The sequence below is a fragment of the Chiloscyllium punctatum genome, chromosome 38 (assembly GCF_047496795.1).
Source record: "Chiloscyllium punctatum isolate Juve2018m chromosome 38, sChiPun1.3, whole genome shotgun sequence".
Classification (NCBI taxonomy): domain Eukaryota; kingdom Metazoa; phylum Chordata; class Chondrichthyes; order Orectolobiformes; family Hemiscylliidae; genus Chiloscyllium; species Chiloscyllium punctatum.
Window position 1 is genome coordinate 66,649,352 of NC_092776.1, and position 16,253 is coordinate 66,665,604.

At 45.3% G+C, this 16,253-nt stretch overlaps 1 long non-coding RNA gene across 1 annotated transcript in view; it reads right to left on the reverse strand.

Annotated features, from left to right (window-relative positions):
- Window positions 1–14,154, reverse strand: part of LOC140463738 (uncharacterized) — a 44,409-nt gene extending 30,255 nt beyond the window's left edge. The window contains exons 1-4 of the long non-coding RNA XR_011954765.1: window positions 14,093–14,154; window positions 13,363–13,469; window positions 6,369–6,469; window positions 111–217 (exon numbers count right to left, since the gene is read on the reverse strand). This is a non-coding gene — a long non-coding RNA (uncharacterized lncRNA). The remainder of the gene's footprint in view (window positions 1–110; window positions 218–6,368; window positions 6,470–13,362; window positions 13,470–14,092) is intronic.
- Window positions 14,155–16,253: the final 2,099 nt, after the last annotated feature.

Sequence of the window (16,253 nt, forward strand, 5' to 3'; positions counted from 1 at the left end):
TCAATTTCTGTGAAATTATAAAAATGATAAAAATACAAACTGTTGTTGATTTGCACACACATTGTCAACTCTTCACTGTCGCTGAGTGAATAATCTGTAACATCTCTTACCCAAGAACATTGTGGGAGCACCTTCACCCCACGAACTGCAGCTGTACAAGGAAGTCAAACATCACCCTCTCCACAGGCAATGGGGCTTTGGCATCGATCACTGGTGTCTGTGGAGGGAAAAACACATAGTTGATATTTCAGGGAGTGCTAAACGCTTTTCAGGAAATACTAAAATGTTGCAGAATTTGATGGTCAGAAATGGAAGGAAAATGCACTCTATTGTTGAAAAATATAATTATTCACTGGCAAAGATACTGTGGAAAATTTAGTCCGTTGAGAGAGCAGCACATTGTCAGGGGTTGGGCAGCAGAGGAAAATTAACTTACAAAAGGTCTGTGAAAGTAACAGTAAAACACTGAACAAGCCAAACAGCCTGTGCCAAAGACTTTAACTCCCCTTCCCGCTCCAAAGATATGCAGGTCCTGGGCCGCCTCCACCACCGCCAAATCCCAGACATCTGATGCCTGGTGGAAGAACGCCTCATCATCTGTGTTCAGATCCTCCAACCACATGGGATCAATGTGGATTTCACCAGTTTCCTCATTTCCACTCCCCCCACCTTATCCCAGATCCAGCGTTCCAACTTGGCATTGCCCTTTTGAGCTGTCCTACGTTTCCATCTTCCTTCCCACCAATCGGCTGCTGCCTGACCTGCTGTGCTTTTCTCGCATCACACTCTTTGACATTGAAAACATCCTGACTCTGAGACTCTGTGTAAATCCTGCCCTATCACTCCCTGCCAAGGAAGGCTGCGCATGCGTCCCCCTACAGCTTGCCCCTCTCAAAGTTGGCGGCCACACACGTGTCCCATGGATCACTGCCCCCAATAAAGATGGTGGCAATCACTCACACCTTTCACCATTTGAAGCATTTTGCCATTTGCCACAAACACGGGCCTGGGATTTTCAAATTTGTGTTTTCCGATGTGCACTAATTTCTGTAAAACGTCTCAGCCCGTTGCATTAAAATTTCCTTCTCTTCCTGGTCAATAGGTCTTTCCTTAACCATGCCCTGCACCTTCACACATTTCCAATGCCTTGGTCACAACATCACAGTGCTGCCAGTGAAGCTTATCACGTGGTATCACTTTATTCCTGATGAAGGGCTTTTGCCCGAAACGTCGATTTCACTGCTACTTGGATGCTGCCTGAACTGCTGTGCTCTTCCAGCACCACTAATCCAGAAGTTTATCCCGTGGTTGAGTGTAGCCACGCCCCTCATTCACTCAGACCAACCGGCACTCCCTTGTCTTCCAGCCCCGTCCCCATCCTCTTATTGGTCCTGCACTGAGATCAATCACCAGAGGCCCTTTGTGGGCTGGAGCATGCTCAGTGCTTCTTGCTTTTGCTGCTGTTCATCAGGTATAAGAGAGTGTTCATTCCTGTTTCTCCTAATGTCAGACATTAACAACAACAACCTGCATTGTATGGAGCCTTTCACACTGACAATTCTCCTAAAGTGCTTCACAAATGCCTGAAACATTGATTAAAGAGAACAACTTTAAGATACATCTTTGAGGAGTACAGAGGGGGTTGGGAAGGATATTGAAGAGGTGTTTAGATCAGACAAACCATCTAAAGAGCAACCCACCCAGACCCATTCCCCTACATCTAACACTACGGGCAATTTAGCAGAGCCAATTCACCTAACCTGTACATTTTTGGACTGTGGGAGGAAACCGAAGCACCCGGAGGAAACCCACGCAGACACGGGGAAAATGTGCAAACTCCACACAGACAGTTGCCTGAGGTGGGAACAGAAACTGGGTCTCTGGCGCTGTGAGGCAGCAGTGCTAACCACTGTGCCACCGTGCCACCCATCTGCAGCTCTGTCCTCTGCAGCTCCAATCATGGAGTGATGTCTGTGGAGAACAGCTTACAACGGAGACAGTTAGTGGCTAACCATAGTTTAGCAACACCATGTCCTAGCCCCCCTACCCCACACACCAGGCCTCGTTCTCACAGCCTGTCATTACACACTACCTATGGTTAGCCACTAACAGTCTCCATTAACAGCTAATCACCCTCCCCCAGCCAGATCGTTATCGACTCCTTTATCCAATCCTTCTTCTCGCTCTATCCCCACCTATCCTTTACTCCTTGCATCCTCCCCTAAACCCTACCTGCTGCATATAAACCAACATTTTTTTCTCTCAGTATCAGTTCTGAGGAAGGGACACCGGATCTTAAACTTTAACTCTGATTCCTCTTCACAGATGCTGCCAGACCTGCCGAGCTTTTCCAGAACCTCCTGGTTGTTGTTTCTGATTTACATCTTCCGCAGTTCTTTTGGTTCTAATTTACCGGGAGTTTGTAATTCAGGTCCCACAGCCTCTGTCCCAGTCTCTGCTGTCTCTCCCAACCCCAAACAGTGACACTGCACCTGCACAGCTCATGGACAGGTGTCATCTTGCTGGCCACACCCCTCATTCACTCCCATTGGCTGCAGGACCACACCGACTCTCCTCCCATTGGTCTGGAGCTGCCGTCAATCAGCTGGGCCCCATTGTGATGAGAGTGGAGGGCTAATCCCTCTCTCTGCCCTGGGATGAGCTTCATCATTCAGAGTGAATGGGGCAGTATCACAGAGCACAGGGCCTGGGGCCTATTCAGCCCATTGGGGCTGTACTCTCTCCCTCTGGAGATGCTGCAAATCTGTCCCAAGTCCCCTCCTAATTGCCCACAGGCCCCCAAATCTTTCCTTAAAAAGTAAAATTCCAAGTCTGTTTCAGAATACCTGCTGAATCTGTGTCGTTCAGACTGTTCCAGATGCTCAGAACTTACTGAGTAAAATAGTGTTCACATTTTCACTTTGTATTATTTGCCAATTACTTGAAAGTAGTTACTAAAAGTTGTGACAGTGTTAACAATTCCTCTCTCTCCACAAATTCAAGACCTTGGAACCAAATCTGCACCAGGTCAAAGTCACTGCTTCACCTTCTCAGCTCCAAGGACAATTATCTGTGCTGCAGCTTGCTCTCCACGAAAGAGGAACGCATCTTAGTTTATTAACGTCATTGACATGTACAGCACAGAAACAGAACTTCGGTCCAATTCATCCATACCAATTAGGAATCCTATACTACTGGAGTCCCATTTGCCAGCTATTGGCCTGTATCCATCAAAACCCTTACTGTTCACGTACCCAATCGGATGCCTTTTAAATGTTGCGATTTTATCAGCCTCCACTACTGCATGTGGCAGCTCATTCCATACACACACCACACTCAGCTTGAAAACGTTGCCCTTCGATTCCTTGTAAATCGTTGCTCTCTCAACCATGCGCTCTAGTTTTGGACCCACCTAACCTCAGGAAAAAGAACCCCGGCTGCTCACCTTATCCACCCCCCTCGTGATTTTATAAATCTCCATGAAGTCACCTCTCAGCCTTTGACTCACCAGAGAAAATAGCCCCAGCCTATTCAGCCTCTCCCTGTAGCCCAAATCCTCCAATCCTGGCAACGTTTTTGTAAATCTTGTCCAAACCTTTTCAAGTTTCACAACATCCTTCCCAGAACAGAGTAATTCAAACTGAAAACAGAATTCCAGAAGTGGCTTAATCAACGTCCTGTCCAGCCACAATATGGCATCTCAGCTTCTGTATTCAATGTATTGACCAATAACGGAGAGCATTAATGGAGACCCATTTGCTAGCGGTTCACCCTTATCCCTCTAAAACCTTCCTCTTCATGTACCCAATCAAATGCCTTTTAAATGCTGCAATTGTACTAGCCTCTACCCCTTCCCCTGGCAGTTCATTCAATACATGCAATGCCCTCAACATGAACAAGATGCCCCTTAGATCCCTTTTAAATCTTTTCCCTCTCACCTTAAGCCTGTACCCTCTAGTTCTGGACCCACCGAACTTGGGAAAAAGTCCCTGACTGCTCACCTTATCCATGCCCTTCATGATGTTATGAGATCACCTCTCAGTCTCCAACCCTCCAGGGAAAATACTCCCAGCCTATTCAGCCTTTCCCAATAGCTCAAACCATCCAATCCTGGCAAAGTCCTTGCAAATGTTTTCTGAACCCTTTCAAGTTTCTCAACATTATTCCAAGAACAGGGAGATCAGAACTGAAAACAGAACTCCAGAAGATCTGTAATCAGTACCCTGTACAGCCACAATATGACGTTACAACAGCTGCATTCAATGCATTGACCAATAACGGGGAGCGTACCAAATGCTGCATTCACTCCCCCACCTACCTGTGACTTTACTTTCAAGGAACTATGAACCTTCATTCCAAGGTCCCTTTGTTCAGCAATGTCCCCAGGACTTTACCATTAAGTGTATAAGTCCTGCCCTGATTTGCTTTTCCAAAATACAACAGCTCGCATTTATCTAAATTGAACTCTGTCTGCCATTCCTTGCTCCAATGGCCCATCTGATCAAGATCCTGTTGTATTCTGAACTAACCTTCTTCACTGTCCACTACACCTCCAATTTTGGTGTCTTCTGTAAACCTACAGACCGTACCTCACATATTCACATCCAAGTCATTTATTTAAGGGCCCAATATCCATCCTTGCAGCACATTGCTGCTCACAGGCCTCCAGTCCGCAAAGTAACCCTCCATCATCCTCTGTCTCCTACCTTCAAAACAGTTTTGTAATGGCTTGCTCTCCCTGCATTCCATGTTATCTAACCCTGCTAACCGGTCTGCTTTGTGGAACCTTGTTGAATGTCCATATATACAACATTCACCGCCTGGATTAATCAATTTTCTTTGTCACTTCAAAACACTCACTCAATTTAGTGAGACCCAATTGTGCATGTACAAAGCCACATTGACTCTCCCTGATTATTCCTTACTTTTCCAAATAGATGGATATCCTGTCCCTCAGAATCCTTTCCAACAACTTGCCTGCCACTGACTTCAGGCTCACTGTTCTCTTGTTCCATGTCCTCTCCTTACCACCTTTTAAAAATAATGGCATCTCACCTGTAGCTATCAACGATACAAATACCTCAGGAGAGGCCCAACAATCACTTCCCTAGATTTCCAGAAAGTTCCAGGATACACCTGATCAGGTTGCAGGGCTTTATCCACCTAGACATCCAGTACCACCTCCTCTGTAATATGGACACTTTTCAAGTTACCAGTGTTTATTTCTCCAAACTCTCGAGCTTCCATATACTTCTCCAGTTAAAATGACGTGAAATATTTGCATTTCTTTCGCACCCCCTGTGGTTGCATAGACAGCCTTGTTGACCTTTAAGGGTTCCTATTCTCTGATCCAGTTAATCTTTTGTCTGTGATATATTTGTTTAATCTCTTTGGATCCTATTCCAGGACATCCCAGAAAGGCCGACTTCAAGGACCGTAATTTTCCTCTGACTTGATCAACAATGCCCTCCAACACATACCCTCCACTTCCCGTACCTCCGCCTTAACCCCACCCCTCCAGCCACAATAAAGAATATAACCCTGCGGTCTTCACCTTCCACCCCACTAATCTCCAGATACAGCGCATTAACCGCTGTTATTTCTGCGACCTAAAGTCAGACTCCACCAGAGACATATTTCCCTCCCCAACCCTATCTGTGTTCCGCAGAGACCATTCCCTCTGCACCTCCCATGTTCGGTCCACACCCTCCCACCAACCCACGCTCCACACCCTTGACCCTCCCTTGCTGCCATGGGAGATGTAAAACATGCGGCCACACCTCCCTCTGACCTCTGTCCAAGACCACAAAAGGATCTTTTCACATCAGGCAGAGATTTGCCTGCACATCCCAAAACCTCATATACTGCATCTGGACACTATGGGAAATTTAACGTGGTTCATCCAACTAACCTACACATCTTTGGACTGTGGGAGCAAACTGGAACACCTGAAGGAAACCCTTACAGACACTGGGGAGAATGTGCCAACTCCAACACAGACAGTCGCCAGAGACTGGAAACAAACCCAGGTCCCTGGTGCTGAGGAAGCAGCGCTAACCACTGAGCCACAATACTGTGGGATCTTTGGTGCTAATGCGCTGCCCCACTGATACCTCAGTCACTCACCCTGCCTCATTTCCTAAGGGGCAGTGATGACGGAGTGAAATTATCGCTAGACAGTTAATCCAGAGACCCAGATAACGTTCTGGGGACCCGGGTTTGAATCCCATCACGGCAGATTTTGGAACGTGAATTCAATAAATATCTGGAAAAAATAATCTAGTGACGACAAGGAATCCATTGTCAATTGTTGGAAAAACCAATGTGGTTCACTCACGACCTTTAGGTAAGGAAAATGCCATCCTTACCTGGTCTAGTCTGCATGGGACTCCAGACCTATAGCAACGTGGTTGACTCCAACTGGGTAAACGCAGCAATAAATGCTGGCCGATCCAGTGACAGCCTCATCCTGTGAATGAATTAAAAAAAACAGGTCAGGTTTTGTTCCTTCTCTAGCAGGTACATCCTACAAACTGAATCTGAAATGTTCTCGTACACACTGAACAAATACCTTTCCATCCAAGCCCTTAACACTACAGCACTCCGAGGCCATGTTGGTCAAGTTAAAACCCCTTATCATTGTATCCATATTATTCTTACAGATAACTGAGGTCTCCTGGTAAAATTGTGTCTCAATTCCCCGCTGACTATTGGGAGAGAATCTATAATACAATCCCAGTAAGATGGTCATCCCTTTGTTATTTCTCAGTACCAACCAAATAACTTGCCTGGAGGTACTCCCAGGAATATCCTCCCGAAGCCCAGCCATAATGTTATCTCTAATCGAAAACACCTCTCTCCCTGCTCTGTTGGCCCCTTTCTATCCTTGCTATAGCATCTGTACCCTGGAACATTAAGCTGCTAGTCCTATCCATCCCTGAGTGATGCCCCTGTAATTGTGGTAATATCCCAGTGCCATGTTCAAAACCATACCCTGAGCCCACCTGCCTGACCTGTCAGGTCTCTTGCACTGAAATAAATGCAGTGAAACTGGTCCGTCACACCTCATTCTGTGACTTGCTCTTGCCTGCCTTGACAGTCTGACTGGTGAACAGTACCAGCCTCAGACTCACCTCTTTTCTCACTATCTCTTTAGGATTATCCCGACTCCCTCACAGGTTTAATGCCTCCCGAGTGGCACTAGCAAATCTCCCTGCTCGTCAGGACCCCATGCTTTCCCCTTCCTGTGCCATTGGTATCAATGTACAATGTCCTCCCACTGGTTATTTTCCCTTTTGAGAATATTCTTCTCCCTCTGTGAAACATCCTTGATACTGGCACCAGGGCAGCACCACCCCATTCTGATGTCTCACTGTCAGCTGCAGAAATGGCAGACTGTGCCTCTGACTAGAGAGTCCCCTATCACCATCGATCGTGTGGAACTGGATATACCTCACATTATGTTAGAAGCCAGTCTCAGTACCAGTAACTTGGCTGTCAGTGCTACATTCCCCTGAAAGTCTATTACCACCTACATTTTCCAAAACAGTATACTTGTCTGAGATGGGGATAGCCACAGGAGACTCCTGCAGTACCGACCTACCCCTCCTAGCTTTCCTGGAGGTAACCCATCTACCTGACTGTATCTGCAGTATCCTGCATTCCTTACACTGCCACCTATCACACGCCCAGGCTCCTGTCAATCCCTCACTGCCTTTAATCACTCCTCCACCAATCCATGCAATCCAATAGGATTTTCAATCACACTTGCTGCAGACAATCAGGATCATGGAGACTCTCCCTAATTTCCTACATCCGACAGGAACAGCACGCCACTCTACAACAGACCATCCCTCTGCCTTAACAATCTACAGACCAAGACAAAGGCACAGTCTTACTGCTCGAAAAATACTGCCCGAGAATAACTTAATGCTTACGGTTCATATCTTAAACACTTAATCAAGAGACTGTAAGACATTAAAAAGAAATCCTCACCTTACTCACTATTGTAGATTGAATAAAATAAAACCAACTAAAATTGATATTTGAAGAGACTGAAACTCACTGAGCTGATCCCTGGCTCTGAGTACTTCCAAGGGTGAGGTCTCTCTGAGGGCAGCTGTGAAATGTCACTGTTTCTCTTCTCTGCCCACTCCATTTCCATAGAGGTTTTTAACTTCACAGCAAGTCAGCTCAGAGAGGTCACTGCTTGGTTTTATTCACTGGGGGTTGCCTTTGCTGCCCAGACCAGTATTTATTGGCCACCTTTACTTGTCTTGGAGAAAGTGGTGGTTAACCGCCTCCTGAAATGCTGCAGTCCATGTACACCACAGTGATGTTTGGACAACAATCCCCCTCTGGCCCCACAACCCTCCCTGTCTCTGTAATCCCCCTCCGGCTTCAGAAATTACATGTCCGTGGCGTACGATTTTTATTTGGATTCATTTTTGGTGAATAAACCCCCCCCCCAAAAAGAAGTGAAATATTTCACCCCCAAACAAATTTCTGTTGATTGACCTTTTGGAGAGGCTGACACATGGACGTTGCAGTATTTTATCTCACATTGTACATGTAGAATGATGGAACTTTCTTTTAAACATTGTTAAAAAGGGAGGCAATGGCTTAATGGTATTCCTGCCAGGTGAGTGACATGTGCAATATTCCGAGGATTAGGGATAGAATCCCAACATGGCTGATGGTGGCATCAGAACTCAATACAATCTCGAATGAAAAGGTGAATGGTGACCATGAAACTATTGTTGATTGTTAGAAACCCATCTGGTTCACTAATGTCCTGTAGGGAAGGAAACGGTCATCCTCACCTGGTCTGGCCTACATGTGACTCCAGACCCACAGCAATGTGGTTAACTCTCAACTGCCCTCAGGAAAAGTACTTTAACAACTGTTAATAAATACTCAGCAGGTATCACTTAAAAACTGGCTGTTCACATTGGGACCATGAGAATTTCTGAATGGCCTGAACTAAAACTGAGTTTCAGCTTCACCTTCTCCCTGTCTCACTTCAGTCTGTTTACACCCAACTCCAAAACACTCTCATTGAGCCAAGCAGCCCTCACAGTGCAGCCCTGTCATTTTCATTGTCTGCTCATACCTACATTGCCCTCAGCCTCCTGTACTGATCCAATGCATCTCAATGGGAGCTCAGGGACAGCACCTCATCTTTCAATTCAGCCCTTTGTAACCCCAGAGCCAACATGGACCTCAGCAGTTTCTGAATGAACAGACAGTTGTCAGAAGCTGGAACATTCCACCTGGAAAAGTACTGCAATTTGAGCCCAAATGGATTTTTAATGGGAAGTTTGCAGGTAATTGAAAATATGAAGTTTACAGGTTAACATCATGAAGTGGGTGATTGGGTCTAAATCTGAGAGTTCTTACAAAGAGACGAGGTGTAATTTGGATAAATCTGTGCTCCCTCTCAGGCCAATATCTCCTTCCTCAGCTGCAGGGCCCAGAACAGAGCACACAGCCAAAGGGTGATCCAACCACGAATTTGTACATTTTTCTGCTGAACAAAAATATTGGAGATATCTTCCCACAAACAAAACAGATAAACCTTTCTCCTTCCACAGTTAAATGCCAATGATATTCAGATCCTGATGACTCCATTGACTGTAAAAACTTGCTTTTGAGATCCCAGCCTCAATTATTCTGATTTAATATCCTATGAAATGAATTCTCAAAACAAAACTCACAGTCAGTGCAGGAAGAATATAAAGACGTACTGTTCTCTTGGTATGTGCTTGATGTGTAAATGCCTCTCTTCAAATCGAAACCCCCCATCCTAGGGAGTGGACATGCACATGCGCCTCACCTGTACCTTGCCCCCAATAAAGATGGCGGCCATATCCCAGGGCCTATCACCGCCTAAGGGCCGCAGTCATTTTCCCATCTGCTGCAAACGCTGGATTAAGAGTTTCTAATTCAGACTTACGAACTGCACAGAATGTAATTAAAACTTCCCAGTCTAAAGTGACTCATTATGTCCGTCTCCAAGGCCACTCTCCCCTTCCCTGTTTGCGTCTCCCACATTCACCAACGGCCAAGTCACGTGGCACTGCATCGGCTGAGTTACTGGTGACGTGTCATCCCACTGGCCACGCCCCTCATTCATCCCATTGTTTGGATGACCAGCTGGTTCCACTTGGTCCACCAGTCCCACCACCTTTTCCTATTGGTCTGAAACTTCCACCAATCAGCTGGACCCCATTGTGAGGTCAGTGGTGAGATCCTCCGCCTGTTTGAATCAAACCTGGAAGCTACATGGAAAGCTCAGCAGGTCTAGCAGCATCTGGGAACAGAAATCTGTCCAGTGGCCCTTCCTCAGAACCGATGGGAGCTGGGAAAATTAGAATCCTGACAAGTGTGGAAACAGGCCATTCGGCCCAAAACTTCCACAGCATCCCTCCGAAGGGTATCCCACCCAGACTCATTCCCCTACCCTATTACTGTATATTTCTCCTGACTAATGCACCTAATCTACACATCCCTGAACATTATGGGAAATTTAGCTTCGCCAATTCAACTAACCTGCAGATCTTTGTCCTGCAGGAGATAGGGGGTTAAAGAGTAAATAATAGGCAGGGACAGAACCCAAAGAGAGACCAGAACATTTGGAAAGACAAAGGAGTGGATTACGATCTGGCTGGGGTGGGGGGTGAGGGGGGTGGGGGGTGACAGCGGCCCAGCCAGCAACTCACTGTATTAATCACTGCAAAGTCTCAACACAGGAATGAAACTGGATGGACCAGTTGGCAACTAACAAGGCACCAGAAATTACAACCACAGAATCAGCCCTCTCGATGGTGCAACGTCCTCCTCACTAACATATGGTTTTTGGTGCCAAAATGTGGAGAGCTGTCTCACAGACTAGTCAAGGGACAGCCTGACATAGTCATACTCACGAAATCATCCCTTACAAACAATGACCAGACACCACCATCACAATCCCTAGATCTTGACAGTGCGGTGCTGGAAAAGCACAACAGTCAGGCCATATCCGAGGAGCAGGAGAATCGACGTTTCGAGCCTAAACACTTCATCAGCCTGACCTGCTGTGCTTTTCCAGCACCAGACTCTTGACTCTGATCTCCAGCATCTGCAGTCTTCACTTTCTCCTGAAATCTCTGGATATGTCCTGTCCCACCGGCAGGACAGACCAGGCAGAGGTGGTGGCACAGTGGTGTACAGACAGGGAGGATTTGCCCTGGGAGTACTCAGCATTGGCTCCGGAGACCAGGAAGTCTCATGGCTCCTGCTGATTATCACGTCCCGTCCTCCCTTGGCTGATCGATCACTTCTCCTTAGTGTTGAATAACATTTGGAGGAAGCACTGAGGCAATAAAATGGTGTCAAATGTACTCTGGGTACAGGATTTCAATGTCCACAATCGAGACTAGCTCTGCAACAGAATTACTGACTGAGCTGGCCAGGTCCTAAAGGGTATAGCTGCTCAACTGAATCTGCAGTGGGTGGTGAGGAAACCAACAAGAGGGAAAAACATACTTGATCTCATTGTAATGAATTGACCAGCTGCAGATACATCTGTCCATAACAGTATCGGTACGAGCGACCATCACACAATCCTTTTGGAGACAAAGTCTTGCCTTAAAGTTGAGATAAACCTCCGTGTTGAGTGACACTATCACTGTTCTAAATGGGACAGACTTTGAAGAGATGTAGGATCTCAAACTGGTTATCTCTGAGGCACCTTGGGACATCAACAGCAGCAGAACTGTACTCCAGCACAATCTGTAATCTCATGGGTTTGTAAATCCTGCTCTCACCCATCACAATGGACAGGAAAGGAAGGCATGCCATGAGCAGCACCAGGCAGATCTAAAAATGAAGTGCCAACCTGGTGAAGCTATCAAACAGAACTACCTGCATATCAAACAGCATCAGCAGCAAGCAACAGAGCTAAGTGATCCTACATCCAGTGGAACAGATCGGAGCTCTGCAGTTCTGCCACACCCAGTTGTGAACGGTGATGGACAATTAAACAACTCACTGGAGGAAGCATCACAGATATCCCCACCTTTACTGATGGAGGAGCCTCACACACCCGTGCACCAGATAAGATGACAGCATTTGCAGCAATCTTCAGCCAGAAGTGCAAAGTGGGATGATCCATCTCAGCCTTCTCCAGTGGTTTCCAACATCACAGATGTGAGTTTTAAACCAGTTCAGTTGAGTTTGAATAAAATCAAGAAATGGTTAAGTAGTGCAAAGGCTATGGGCCCTGCCAATATTCTGGCAATAATACTGATGGCTTGTGCTCCAGAATTTTCCTCCCGCCGAGCCACGTACAGCTCCAGCACTGGCACCTACCGACAATGTGGAACATTGCCCAGGGATGTTCAACACAAAAACACAGGGCAATCCAACCCAGCCAATTTCACTCTATCAGTCCACACTCAACCAGCAGTAAAGTTATGGAAGATGTCATCGACAGGGCTACCAAGCAGTAGCTGCTCAGCAACAGTCAGCTGAGCGACGCTCATTTTAGGCTCCACCAGGGCCAATCAGCTCCCGATTGTGTTCCCGCCCTGATTCACAATCTGGCAACCAGTTTAATCCCAGAGGTGAGGTGAGGGTGATAACTCAGTCCCACTCTAAGACCACTATTTCTAGCTGATTCCAACCTTGTCTCAGCTCATATACTTTCATCCACCTTGTGTTACCTCCAGACTTCATTTTCCAAACACACTCAGGGCCAGTTTCCCACATTCAACCTCCCTGCAATCTCAAGAAAGTCTAAATCTCTGCTTGTTGATTCATCAAAAGGCTCCTAATTATAATCAACAGCATACAGCCATAGAGATGTACAGCAAGGAAACAGACCCTTCGGTCCAACCTGTCCATGCCGACCAGATACCCCAACCCAATCTAGTCTCACCTGCTAGCACCTGGCCAATATCCCTCAATTTAAAATTCTCACGCTTGATTTAATTCCTGGCTGTGATAATCCCTAGCTTGCTGCATCTCACACCCTTTGAGACCTCGACAACCCGTTCTGTTCAAGACTCCCAATGACCTGTTGATTCATTACTTCACCTGTGTGGCTGGTTTTACAGTTGCCAAAGCAACAAGGTCTGAAATTCACAGCTAAAACCTCACAGGTCTGCTTTCCCCCTTTAAGACATTCCTCAAAACCTGCTTATTTGGCAATGGTTTTGGTCACCTGACCTAATATCTCCATCTCTGGCCTTATGTCTAAAGTTCTGAATAGTATTTTTGTGAAATTATAAGCATGATAATAAAAATACAAACTGTTGTTGATTTGGACATTATTTTCAAATCATCACTGTTGCTGAATGAATAATCTATAATGCCACTTACCCAAACACATTGCAGGAGCACCTTCACCACACAAACTGCAGCTGTACAAGAAAGTCAAACATCACCCTCTCCACAAGCAACAGGGCTTTGCCATTAATCACTGGTATCTGTGGAAGGAGAAACAAAGTTGATGTTTCAGGGAGTGCAAAATGGATTACAGGGAATGAAAATGGTGCAGAATTTGATAGTCAGAAATGGAAGGAACATACACTTGCTTGTTGGGAAAAAGAATTCTTGACTGTCAAAAATATTCAAGAAAAAAGTAATCTGATCAGAGAGCAGAACATGGTTAGGGGCTGGGCCGCAGTGAAAAACTCATTTACGAAGGGTCTATAAAAGTAATAATACAGTAGTAAACAGACCAAAAATACACCCATGGTTCGAGAGTGAGGAAGCTAGATATTGACAAAGTGGTTATGAGGGAGCCCAGAGGTGAATCAGAGCAGTATTGGCTGCTGTGATCACAATGACTCTATACTAGATACAGGCTGCACATGCGCCTTGCTGCACCTTGCCCCCTACAAAGATGGCGGCTCCGCACGTGTCCAGTTAATCGTTGTCCCGAATAAAGATGGCGGCGCTCACTCAGGCCTGCAGCCGCGCCGAGGCCATGCCCCATTTACTGCAAACACGGGACTGGGACGTTCAAATTTGTGTGTTCCGACGTGCACAATTTGTTTGTAAAACCTCTCCGCTCATAGCATCACAGTTTTTCTCCCGTTTCCCTTACCGTATCCTTTCTCTCCATAACTTTCCGAGCATTCATTACATCGACACTGTGCTGCGCAGGCGCATGATCACATGGTTTAGTTTAGCTCCGCCCTTCATTCCCTTTAATTGGTTGGAAAACCAACCTCCCGCGAGGTCGTCCAGCTCCGCCCACCGTCCTTTCATTGGTCCGGCGCTAACATCAATCCCCCGCGGTCCCTTTGTTGGTTAGAACATGCGCAGTGTGTCCTGCTTTTGCTGATATGTTGGGTCAAGTGATGGGAGAGTTTATTGAGGGTAAGAATTCACTTTGTGTGAGCTCTGCAGTAGATTTCCTTTATTCATGGAGGGAATTGCCTTCCTACTCATGACTGTATAGCTGTGATTGATGAATCAATGCCAACTGAATCAGTACATAAACACCCAATTTTCACAACATCTGAGATCTTCAGCACATTGTATCACGCTCTTCTTTGGAAACATAAAAACATGAAATGGAGCCTCAAAGGAATCGGAGCAGGAGTAGGGCATTCATCGCCTTCAGCCTGTTCCCCCATTCTATCAGATCATGGCTTGGCCAACCCAGACCTCAACACCTCTTTTATGCTTGATCCGCATAGCCCTCAACTGCTCAATATTTCAAAAATCTATCTGCCTTCTTTTAAAATAATTTGAGATAGAATCACAGATTTCCTAGTATGTGGGAACAGGCCCTTCAGCCCAACAAGCCAGAACAACCCTCCGCAGAGTAACCCAACCATTCCCCTCCCACATTTAACTTTCACAATTGTTTGGGTGGGCAAATTCTAGCCATTCACTGAGAGAAAAAATTCTTTACTTTTTCTAAAATGAATGTTCCCTTATGTAATGTCCCTGGTTTGAGACTTCACTGGTGCTAGAAGATCTAGTCAACATCTACCCTGTCAAGCTCCTCAGAATCTTGTTTCCATAAGATCACCCCTGCTTATCTATTCATGATAGGTCAACCCTTTTGTCCTCAAAGCAGCTAAATGAAACTTTTTTGAATGGTCTCCGATGTTGGTTTATCCTTTATTAAATATGGGAGTTAACATTGGATACAGTACTCCAAGTGAGGACTCAGCAACAGCCAGTGTGGTTAACCAATCCTCAGTCCATGCTAATACATTACCCCGATACCATGAGCTCCTAAATTGTGTAATTAACATTTATGTAGCACCTTATCATTTACATTTTTAAAATCCAAATATAGAACATCATTGGATTGCCCTTTATCAGCCCTGCTTGTTATCTCCTCAATGAACTGTCGTAAATTTGTCAAATATAGTTTCTTCTTCACAAAACCCAGTCTACCATGTTTAATGATAAGCTTTTCTGAATGTCCTGCAATATCGTTCTTTAATATTCAACTCTGTAGATTCTTTCAGTAAATTTGCTAAGTATGATTCCCCCTCTTTTAAATCCATGTGGACTCTGTCCAATCCTGTCACTGTTCAGCAAGAAACTTGACTGTACTCCAATAGAGTTAGTAAATGTACCTGTATTTATTTTTAAAAATTGATTATTTATAAATGCTGGACCTATGCAATATCAATGAAGTAGTGACTCTGAATTTGGGTTATAATGTTTTTTTTTGTTAATTCCTTTTCGTACTGTGTTATGCAGACAGCACCAAGTGATCACTCTTAATTGTGAGTAACTTTGAAAATAATATATTTTAAAAATGACATCCCAAAATGCTGCCTCATTATTGTGCAAGGAGGATTTTGCATTCAATAGTTTGCAGATAAAATTGAACACATTTTTGCTGCAATTTGGCCAGACTGCAGGTTACACCAAAGTGGCAACTCTGTTGTCAAATTCTTACTTGACACTGCCCAAGGCGATACTGATGGGACCTCACTTTGCCATTCTTGTTCACCAGCTTTATTTCCAGGTTTAATCGTATAATCATTCTAGAGCTTGTAATTTTAGACAACTTCTCTTTTAGGTACATATGTAAATATCATACTGAAATGTTGCACTGAATGGTACCAAATCTGAAATTTGTCTCTAATCTGATAATAACATGCTCTGACCCTTCTACAGATGTATTGGCATAAGTCTGTGCCAGTTATTTTTCTGAGGCCTGTGAAGGGCTTATGTCCGAAACAACAATTCTCTTGCTTCTTGGATGCTGTCTGACTTGCTGTGCTTTTCCAGCA